Source organism: Syngnathus typhle, linkage group LG3, assembly GCF_033458585.1.
Source record: "Syngnathus typhle isolate RoL2023-S1 ecotype Sweden linkage group LG3, RoL_Styp_1.0, whole genome shotgun sequence".
Lineage (NCBI taxonomy): Eukaryota > Metazoa > Chordata > Actinopteri > Syngnathiformes > Syngnathidae > Syngnathus > Syngnathus typhle.
The window spans coordinates 8,822,143-8,832,567 of record NC_083740.1 but is presented as its reverse complement, the minus strand read 5'-3'; positions in this window follow the sequence as shown (position 1 = coordinate 8,832,567).

Sequence of the window (10,425 nt, the reverse complement as noted above, 5' to 3'; positions counted from 1 at the left end):
AGTACAAGCCTAAAGTATTATGTTTCAATAATGTTTGAGTAAAAGGCACTGCCCAAGCGCACAAGTTTTGATCTCAGGGGATCTCTCTATATCTCGTAGTGTCATTTAAATCCATTCACCAAATGTTAAAAGTGAGGAGAAGGATAAAAGTTAATCAAATAAGTTTTCCGCAAGGATACAGTTGGAATCTAATTGCGTATTTAGGCACAATTACAATCCGCAATAAGGTATCATGGAGAGTTCCCATCATTTTTCATTTCATGTTTAATATGAGCATCAAAAGTGCTTGTTGCACAAATCTTTCAATAATAATGATAATGAAAAAACAACTAAAGAAGGAGATTTGCACAGACGTCAGGTTTAGGTCTCAGGTTTAGCAGATCAGCGTGAGCATACTTTGAGTTGAAAAAGACATATTGGATGAAGAGGACATGTAAATAGACATGTTCAGTTTAATGATGCCTGTTGGATCAACAACCATCAGTAAAGGAAATTATTCACCACCAAGTGTGGCTTTTGTTGTGGGTCCGGCTGTTTATGTCAAACTAGTTGTGTACTGTAAGTAATATAGTAGATGGCGAGAGTGTATTATATCCTTGGATTGAAATCAAGTGGTGCTTAATACCAAATGTCCTGCACTAGAGGCTCTATTGGGAACTTTCAAGTATTTATTGACTCAGTCAAATTAAACCCTGAGGACCACCGTGATTAACTGAATGTTTTATTTCAATACTGTGGTCGCACAGGCTCCTCGAAGACATGCTTGTATTTGCATAGTGGTGGAGTGTGTGTCACGTTTGTGTGTGTTTCCTGCAGAGTGCAGTACATGAAACCAGTGGGTCGAGTTTATCTAGTGCGGTCAGCACAGCAGGACATGTATCTACAGCAATAAGAGGAGCCTAGAGGCTCGTTTTACTACCCTAACTGATTTAGTCTTTTTCATGACTGCATTAACTGCATGTAAGTAACTCGTGCGCACGTGCGGCTTATAGTCAGGTGCGGCTTATATAAGTATAAAACTAAAAAAATCACGGATTTTAGCTGGTGCGGCTTATAGTCCGGTGCACCTTATAGGCCAAAAATTACGGTATTTACAGTGGGATTTCATACCAATTGCAAAAGTGGTTGAAAAGACAACATAATATAAATATATGGGAGGTGTCTATATGCTCAATTGAGTAACTGTTTTGCTGCGTGAGCAGCACACCTGTTGTCCCTACCCACAAAATATTTAAACAAGCGACTTCATCAGTACATCAATCAATCAAATTGGTCATTCTTCATCTAACCAAGATTCCGTCTCTCTTCCAGCATGACTGTTCCCCAGTGCAGGTAAGGTCCATAAAAGCATGCTCGGATGAATTTCATGTGGAAGAACTTACGCAAAACTCTGACCTCAAGATCATGAACTGCATTTGGGATGAGCAAGTCAGCAGGTCTGGCTTCCTGTGGGTCCAGTGAATCGTGCCAACTTGGAAATTATTTTCCAGTATTTTCCAGGATTTTTTTTATTTGCCACAGTGTGCGGTCCAATTATTGCAACTTACACTAGTAATTCCCACCTCCAAGCGTTGGTGAAGTGCTTTCTACAAATGAAAATTCCATTTTGTACGTTTAACAAGATTGCTTCAATGTTACCAAATACCAGTGTTGTGCGGTTAGGGCCTTCAAAACCTTTTCAGCAGGCCCGAAAGGTTAGAAAGAAGTAGTCCAGATAGTCTACACTCTTGAATCTTGTCAATAAAGAACAAACACTAAACATTTGAGAAATGATTGACAAATTCAAATGTGTGCTTGCGTGTGTGTGGCAGTTAAAAAGAATTGCATATAAATTAGACCAGGTTTTTATTTAGAGGCAATAAAGTATCTTTCATCCGTGTAACAATAGCGCTTAGCTTTAGGAATGTTTTTTCTCTCTCCGTGGAGTTATACATCACAGTTTTACCTCTACAATAATCACAGCTCCTCAATTTATTAGCAGTACCAAAAATGGTTTATGTTCGCTTTAAAGTGTCAACTGTACAGTGAACTCAGCTGGTTTCCATTTTTCTGTCATTATTACGTACTTGTATTTAAAAGGCCTCAAAGCAAGAAGAAATCAATACCTCGTGGTCACATGGCATTGTAACAAACATATGCAGCGTATCATACACGATTAAACATGTAGACATATACAGCTTATTATTTTTTAAATCTGCCAGCAAACTGAGAAACAAACATCAAAACATTTACTTACCTGCTAGTACGTTAGTTTGAACCCGGTTGTAAACTCTCCATATTTATATTCTTGAAGCTGTTGCATGATTGTGATGCCCCTGCAGTATCTTTTTTTCTTGACTTAAAAGTGTCTTGTTCAACCAATGAAATGATTGTGTCTTCATCCACTATAATTATCTTCCGTCGTCTTCCGGGTTGTTCGATGTGGAACTCACCAAAGCCTTCTTTTCAGGAATCAGGAACTAATTAATAAGTCACTTTGCTTTCTCTAATATCAAACAATTTTATGGCTCGGCCATTCGGAGACTCGTGTTAAGATGTAATTGCGCAGAGAAAATAAACCTAAGGCAGGATGGAGGTGTAGTAAAACTAACAGAAGCCGGGGGTTCATGTTGACTAGCTGATCCCAACAGTCAGTACCACGCTGAGAAAATATTTGGGCTAAGAGTTTGCCCTTCGGTGGTGCACCGTGACGAGGCGCAAAGAGAGTCCTTGTTTAGCCAGTGTGAGTGCGCAATGAGTGGGGTGATCCCACACCTCCATCTGAAAGATGGAGTGGGAGTGGGGGGCCCTCAGAGGCAGAGGGTCATTTCTGTTTTATGTTTGCCCAAACCTGCTTGTGTAGGCCTCTTTGTATTCAGGAGAGGTGAGGCTCCACGTGATTGCTCACAGGACCACAATGAATCATGCAGCGGTCATCCTCTCAGTCTATCTTTTCCCAACCATTTGTTTATGCCTGACACACAAATGCGCTCATCGTTATTTGAAAGTTTGGCAAGTTCACTTTGGAGCTTGTGGAATTCACAAGTACGTGTTTGACCTTTGCCTTTAAAAACAAATCCTCAAAAGTGAGGTAAGCGGGAGCTCTAAATTGGTTGTTTGAAAGGAAAAGTTCTGTGAACAAACTCATCACGGTAAACCAAATTTGTAATTTACGGTTTTATTAAAAACAGATTGATCAACGACAAATTAATGACACAGAACACACTGGAGATTGAGTTATCCAAACTGAATTCAGCAGGTTGACCACTGATTACATTTGATCATGATGAGTAGGACAAGTAATTAACTAAGTAAGCAGCAAGCAAAGAATAAATAAAAAAATGAATAAACAAGCAAATAAATAAATAAATAAATAAATAGATAAATAAATAAATAAATAAATAAATAAATAAATAAATAAATAAATAAATAAATAAATAAATAAATAAATAAATAAATAAATAAATAAATAAATAAATAAATAACTTTTTATTACTTAATAAAACGAGCCCTTGAGAACTATAGGTGCATTCCATTTTTTTGTCATTTTGCACAAGGGTGTTTTGAGAGTGTTTAAGTTTTATGACTGCAATAAAACCTTGGGGATTTATATCCTGTTGATTTACAATGGAAGAGTACTTCCTGGGATACGCGTTTTTATGGAAATCATAGTTTAACTCAGAATTGGTCATTTTGCCCAATGTAAAGCTTTTGAGTAATGAATTATCCACATTAATCCACAACAACGGCTTCATGGGCTTGATCCCGGTCAGCAGTTTAAATTAGGCTGGTAGTAATCGATCATCACACAGGTCCGATGATGTGCGTACGAAGCACGTTCACAATGGCAGTTATGTAAAAAGCAGCGGACCATGTGTTGCTTATAAAACTGTCACTAAAACCTTTGTCACCTTGTTAAAGGCTCTTGCTTATGAAAAACAAACAGGTGAGCGATGGATTGTTGTAAAAATCAATAACGTTTTTTTCCCCACTGAGAAAAGTATTGTCAAAGTAGAAGTAACATAGTTCAAGATTTTCTATGAAATCATCCGTCAGACAAGGTCAACAGTCAACACGTTTTCTCACGAGATTTTAATAGAACGACGCACAATAAATCACCAGATTGCTTTCATCACTGAATTTGTTTCTTCCCCAGCAAACTGTTGATTTTGCTGTACATCTCTGAAGCAATATATTGATACATTGTGTGTGTTTGTTTGTGTATGTAGGTGCGTGCGTGCGTTAATATTAACACAAACAAAATACGATGCCAATGCGGCATGCATGAAGTCGTGGCCTTTCCATGATTGATACATTTTAGATCATGGGATTATAGTTCTAAATCCCGGTTGTCCAGGAATAAATTCCCTTGGGCAATCCCTATGATTGTATAAAATATGGTCATGAGCTTCAAGGGGATCTTTGCCTTTTTCCAATGTCCACCCTGTGAAAACATATGAAAACATATGTGTGTGTGTGTGTTGGGTTATGGGGAAACTTGCATTCCTCAAACCATCTCTATATAAGAGAATCTTATTTTAGTTACAGCTCCTGTGTCACACACAGACACTCACGCACAAACTCACACACACGCATGCACACACTCACGTAAAATAAATTGTCCAATTCCCCTGGAGTGTCTGTTGACATGCTTTTCCCAGAGATCTATGTATACACTCATCTTGGACACTCTTTGTTTGCTGCATATGCATGCCCAAATGTGTGGCTCCCACAGATGAGGTTGGTTTGGGAATTCATTTGCGACATACACGAGAAAAATTTCCGACAGGAGCAAGATATATATTTTTTAGCTAATCATTTTAGCTCTTCCCTATGCATCCATTTTTAATACTGCTGATCATAGTAAGAGCTGCAGTGTAGTTTGGTGCATCAAATGGGATGAATCTTAAGTGGATTCTTGTAGGAATGAAGCATCCTTTCCTCTCCCATATACTGGATTGTTTTCATGCAATTGTATTGAGCCTGTTTAGACTCTTGAATCCTTGAAGTTTGGTCAAGACAAGTGGGCTGCAAGCCTCTGACAGTTTAATGCAACATGGAAGCAATTTGATGTGATTGAAAGCAAGCATTTTTGAGTGCATCGTTTTAGAGCATTTTCTTTTCTTTCTCTCTCAAATCATTACATGGCAGCTTGTAGGAAGTGTGGTTTGCCATGTCATGGCTGAATGATGGAATGCTATTAACGTTAATGCCTACAGTGAACACTAGCAGTAAGCACTTCCTACAGTTTTTATGTTTCTTATCTTGGACCAAGAGCAAAGCAGCCTTTGTTTTTTTTAATAGGCTTCTTTGTCTGCATATGTTTTTACAACTCACAAATCAAGAGAAAAACAGAACATACAACAGGTCTTTTGGCATCATCCACTTTGCATACTCTTCTAGTTGTATAGTTTGCCTATTTTGGAATGGACAGAACTTGGATGAATGAAGACTTAAAAAAAAAGAAAAACAGAAACTTCAAACAACCACAACGGGAACAAAAATTATTGATGTGATTTTTAGAGAGCAAGAAACAGCATCCACAAACATGCCATCCAAACACAACACCAGCAATGAAATACTACAGTATGCCAAGATCACAAATATGCTTAGCCCATAATGAAGTCGCAAATCAGCATAAAAACAATTCACATTCACAGAAGTTGTTTGGCATCCTCAACAAATCATATCAACTCAAACATAGACAAGGGCAAAACATTTATGTAGCTCTTGACTGATTTGATCAATATGCCGCATAATAACGTAATGAGAAGCACAAACATTTGTACATAGTTTGACACGCACGGAATATCGAGTGAAAAGACCACACGCCTTGGAACAACACCCAGTCATTTTACAGCAATGTAATCTTCATGTATTCCTTGATTGTAAATGAAGTAACACAATTTCAAAAAATGATATTATTTTTGAAACGGATTCAGATGGGTGGGGAAGTTCAAGCTTTGTTTAGGAGGAGGAATCCATCTCTGATGAGGGAAAAATCTGCAATTTCCCTCAATTTAATGGGCGGAATCCCTGAGAGAGAATGGCGGTTGTGTAGAATAAACAGCGAATCGCTGTGAAACAAAACAGGGCATATTTCTCAATCTGCTTTTTATTTGGATCTCTATGCCATGTTCTAAAAGTAGCATTTTCAGTCAGATTTGTCAGAAAGATAGATATATGAACATACTTTTTAAACCCCACGAGAGAAATCAAGAGATGGCACATGCATAACAGATATACATTCGCATGTACGTACACATATGCACACACTCACACAGACATACACACCCAACAACAAAAATGAGCAGATGCATAAAATGAATGCATAACAAGTATGACCATCTTTAATTTATAACTTAAATAATCTGTTTACAACAGGCTCTAATGCCATGAAAAAAAATAACTTTACCATTCTCCTCCACCAGGTTCATCTGGGAAATGGCCTCCTAACATGGTTATTCCAATGTGACTTGATGGACTGCAGACATTAGCCATGTTCCCGTATTGTTACGTGAGTGACATCAGCAAAGAGATACAAATCACTAAAGGAAAAGAAGGGTGAGTTCACATTTGCATCACAAACAAAAATTGAATTATCTTTACCAGACACGTCGTTAATATTCACCTCATGTCCACCTCTTTCCTTCTTTCATTCAAACAATCCAATGTTGCCTTCTCATGGGCAAGAGTAGCTTTAGAAGAAGTTTTTTTTCACCGCCTTACAAATTGTTTAACTAACACTCCCCAGACTGCTTTGTCACGTGTACAAAGATAAAGTGATATTTGATGGGATAACACAATTAACACACTGGGACGCCACAGCATGTCGGCTCGCTGTTCTCCGTTTGTATTTGTGTTCAACTGGAACGTGCGGCTCAATGACATGAAGTAATTCTACCTGTAGAAAATACTAATGCTCAGTTTTGATTCATATTGTTGATATTTCACTAATTTCGTGTACCTAAAAAAAAGATCTGGTCTGTCGCCTTTGCATGATATTTCTGACAACTGTTTAATGCTTTGACAGGAAATAAAATATATAAAACCAGGCCAGACTTTTGGATATTTTCCAATTTTCCCCGGATTTCTTTTTTTCTACCCCCGCGCCTCATAGGGAAGATATATTGATTTCAGAGATACTTTGACCCCCTCCCTCTTTGGAGAAAAAAAAAATCCCATCTCCGCCAGTAACAGTTACCTCATCAGTTTTAAGACAAGACAAAACAACACTTCGGTACAAGTTTTACATGAGCAAAAAGAGAAACATAGTAGCCACAGATGCATTACATCAAAGTTCTTATCAGATACATGCCCCCTTGCTTTTCCATCATTTGGATACAGTTGGTTAGTGTTAGTCATGCTCACATCACACTGCAGCTTGTCCCTCCCTCACGTGAGAAGTGTAGCAATGAGGTGCATTTGTCAGCTCTGTTATACTACAAATTCTTACTAATGGGAGTTCAAGGCCTTTAAAGTAAGCAAAATGATGTACAAATACTTTTTACATATTTGGTGTCAAACAGGAATGAACTGGTGTTGGGATGAACTGCGATGAGTCCAAAATAATATTTTGACCCTCCCTCTGACAGCCAGTCATGTTGGCTTTATTTTCTTAACAAAAGGAGGTGCACCATGCAGGGTACTAATATTATGGTAAATTATTATTTTTTTGGTCCATTCAATTGTATACTTTAAAAATCTCCACCATCAACAGTATTTCAATTGCTGATACAAATAAAAGCAGCAGTTAGCAGTCGTTATGTGCTTAGTGGGAAACCTCTGGGAAACTGTGTAATGAATCAAGTCAGGACCCTCTCATTGAACCACATAAGAACAAATGGATCGCACCAGAACGTTAATTCCCAGACAGCCATGTGTAAACATGACATGGGCAAGGAGGGGTTGATGAAGGATGCGCAGGAATTCACCGGACGACCACAGATGACCGATGGACCTGACCGCTTTGGATTCTGGACATTCAAAATATAAAAGGTCATAGCTGTGAAGTGTGTGTTCAGTGTGTGCACCTCACCTCTCGCTAGGAGTCATCCGGGATGAGCTCCAACACACCTATGACCCTAATGAGGATAATTGCTTTAGAAAATGGATGGCTGGATGGACTTAACATAACACTTGTGAGTTGAAAATGAATGTGGAGTATTTGAATCCCCCATCTGTTTTTAATTTCTCGCACAATCACAGCAGCTCCTTTATTAAATCGCCATTTACTCCTGTTTGAATTGAATCCATCCTGTCAGTCTCAATGATTTGTAATGATTACAAATGGGGTATAGTATCTAATGGCATGTGTCATTTCACTTCAGTAGTCGTTTCATATACTCTAAAAAGGATACAATATTCCCTATTCATTTCTGGAAGAGGATTTAAATATGAGATATCAATCTTTCCTATTTCTACTGGAAATGATCTCAAAACATTTGACAAAGCCAAGTAGATGCTTCATTTCACTTCTGAATGTTTTCCAGTACAAACATTTTGCTTTCCCTTTACGTCAAAGCAAAATTAAGACACCCATTTTTGCTGTGCTGTTATTCACAAAGCAAGTGGTTCACATTCCACGTTACTCCTAAAAACTCATTCCATCTTCTTATTGACAATACACAGCCAACAATAATAATCTTATCCCAATCATCTCCGATTTAGTAGCCACTGTGATTTATGGAATCATCGTGGTCCCAAGTACATATTAGTTGTGACTTGTCTCATGCCAACTGGTTCATTAAAGTAAACCTCATAATCTCATCCATGTGCTCTTCAAAACTGGAACAGCTCTGAGTGCCAGGGTTGATGTGAACATCAAACCAGGGTTGAAAACGTTCATGAGGTGTAAAAGAAATATTTCATGCCCTATGTGACACTGCTTCATCATTCACTCAACTTCTGTCTTTGTTTTTCCAGACTGTACGCTGCCCTGGAAAACAGGAACGTCCAAGTCCGACTACCAGAAGCGTCAACGTGACTGAGGAGCAGACATAAAAGCCAAGTCTGACATCTAGTGAGTGCTTTGTAAAGTGTAGTTTTGGACCAGCAAATCCTAAAATGAATTTTACCGACAACATATACTAAAACAATCAAAATTGGGTAATGCAGTACTGCACGACCAGGATGAGTTAAGAAAAAATGATTGTTTCACAAAACAATATATTAACATAAAATAATGACAAACATCTGCAGAAACAAAGGCAATAGTGCAAATGCAGTGCTGTTAATACTGTTGAATTATAGAAACTTGTATTTATTACGGCTATTAAATTCTGTGAACTTCATAATCATTATCATATCATTATCACCTAAAAATAATCGTCTGGTCAATTCCTACCTAATTTCCAAAATTTAAACCTCCTGCTTGTTTTGTGTGTGACGTTGACATTTTGGGAGGTATTGGATTTTCTTGAGATGTGAGCTTTAATTAGGAAAATTATAAAAAGTAGAACCACCAGATTTTTCACTATGTGTAAATCAATATGAATTTCATTTTACATTTGTTTATATTTAAAACAATGCAGGCTACTAGAATAAAGGATGTTTTCAATGATTTTATGACATCCTAATTTGAGATTTAGCTGAATAAATAAAGACACTGGAAGGTCGAAACATTGCTTAGCTTTTCAAAAAGACTGTTCTTATTAGTTGCTCAATTAATAATATTGGAATTCAGGATGAAATGAAGCATAAGGAAGGAAGAATGCTGCCTTTGTTTTTCATTGAACTGTTTTGGCTCTTGCAATTTCTTTGAAACCAAATATCTGCAGAGGCCCGTTCGGGTACCCCGCTAAAAGGAATGCTTTCAATCGGGCTCAGAAATAACAAATTAAAAAGTTACATAGATGCAAGAAAATAACTTCCCCTAATTTACTAACTTTACTAACTTATATAGCAGTAAGGTAAAGTCAAAAAGAGCCAACTCTCACATCATTTTAGAACTTTCTTCTGCAGGCTGAGAGCCTTCACAATTACCACAGGCAGTTTGGAAGAGTGCAACTTTCTCCCTTCATCGTCCCCCCCTAAACAAAGCGCTCGACCCGAATAATGAGCAGTAAACACGAGGGGAGCTGAGAGAGAACGAGAGTTGAAATGAAGGGTGACAAAAAGAGGGGGTGTCTCCATGGCAACCGATTCAAGCTATTCTGGTCCCGTCACCTAAGCTGCGATTGAATCCAATGCCGCAAGTTTGAAGCTCAGCTTTGCCGGGTTGCTGGCAACATGAGTGGAGCGCAAGAGGAGCAAACGATGACAGCTCACAGCCTTCATGTCAACGCAACTTTGGATCTGCATGATGAGGAGATGAAAACAGCAGTTTTTGGTCTGTTATCCTCTTTTATATAATGTAGACCAGGGGTCACCAACCTTTTTTACATTGAGAGCTATTTCTTGGGCACTGATTAATGGCACCACTCAAATACTGAAACGTACCACTGA